Below are 1,747 nucleotides of genomic sequence, written 5' to 3' on the forward strand. Positions count from 1 at the left end.
CTCCCATGGGAGAAATGGGTCCCCTCGAAATCAGGGGCCAATGGGGGCCCCAGTCGAATTTTTCACTTTTTGGCACTTTTTGGAAGGGCCGGAAGTCCTAGCAGCCTTAGGGCTAGGGAATTGAAATTCACGTGAGATGGGACCCCACACCTCCCCTGTCAGATGTCAAAAGGACAGCTTCGAGTTGTACAGAGTAACGGAGATATGGGGTCAGGACTGGAGTCCCCCCCATGGTCAAAATGGCGAAAATGGGCCCTTTTTGAAAGACGCCATCTTCAAGATCCTTTGAGGGATCGGGTTGCCCTTTACAGGGACAACCTAGAAAAGATAGTGCAATGCGGGCCCCAAAAATCAGGGGCCTGGGTGAAGGGTAAAGGGTCCGTCTGACCCCAACCCTAACCCCACCCTTTGAGGGCGAGTCGGCGACTTTGACTGTTCACTGAGCCCAAGTCTTTGGGGCTGCCGAGGACCCCTTTGCACCCCCACATGGCCTGGCCCCACTCTATTGTCCCGTGGTGGAAAATAGGGGCTAGGGGCCAAGACCACCCCACAAGGCCTCCGGGAAGTAAATGGAGTGTCACCCGTCGCCTTTGACTTCTTCTGTAATATCCTTCTAGGAGCCGACCTGAAATGTGGGTGGCCCTTTTGGGGTCGAAAAAAGGGGTCAAACCCCCTTCTCTAAAGGGGTACAACCCTCCAAAAACCCTTTGAGGGCTGGCCCTGCACCTTAGGGACCAGTGGCGACGTGAGTTTAACGTCATCCTGTCCCCCTTTCCCGAGGGATTTGAGGGGCGAAACTTGCCAGATCCGTAGGGCAGGGCCGGCTCTTTAGAACCCCACCCCGAAGAAATCTCTGAGGGGGGAGGTTAACCCCCGGGCTGGGGTACCCAAAAATGTTAGTCTTAGCCCAAAAGTAGGAGATGATAGGGCAAGTGGGGCAACCTCAAAAATTTTCAAAGTTTCTCCCCACCCCCCCAGATGGGGGATCGGGCTGCAATTTTGGGAGGGTAGGTTTTCGAACATTGCCCCTCGGACCAGGGTAAAGATCCCCCTAAAAATCCAAGGATAAAAAAAAACATCATACTTAGCCAAAAAAATGAGTTACTTTCAGACTTAGACATTACTATGGGGTAAGTTGGGTCTACCCCTCAGAGGACCCTCGTTCCTGGATTTCTGGGACCCCTATTTCTAGAGTTGCTGGGGCTAACCCTCTCAGGGGGTTAGAAATTAATTTTGACCCTCTAACCCACCTCTAATTAGTTGGAGGTCATTAATTAGTTATAAAAAAGTTAGAGGGCAAAATCCTCCATTTTTGAAATTTTGGCCTAAAATGGTGAAAAGAAATCCTAGCGTCCCGGGGGTGGGTGCACGTTAAAACTTGGCGATTTCCCCCCCATCTAACACCTGTGCCCTGCCCACACCTTAATTACCCGACCCACGGGACTTAATTAATTAATGGAGAGGGCATTTAGGGTTATGGTTAGGATTGTCCTAATTAAGGGTTAGGGTTAGGGTTAGGGTTAGGGTTAGGGTTAGGGTTAAGGGTTAGGGTTAAGGGTTAAGGGTAAGGGTTAGGGTTAGGGTTAGGGTTAGGGTTTAGGGTTAGGGTTAGGGTTAGGGTTAGGGTTAGGGTTAGGGTTAGGGTTAGGGTTAAAGGGTTAGGGTTAGGGTTAGGGTTAGGGTTAGGGTTAGGGTTAAGGGTTAGGGTTAGGGTTAGGGTTAGGGTTAGGGTTAGGGTTAAGGGTTA

This window comes from Ostrea edulis, chromosome 3 (genome assembly GCF_947568905.1).
Source record: "Ostrea edulis chromosome 3, xbOstEdul1.1, whole genome shotgun sequence".
NCBI lineage: Eukaryota > Metazoa > Mollusca > Bivalvia > Ostreida > Ostreidae > Ostrea > Ostrea edulis.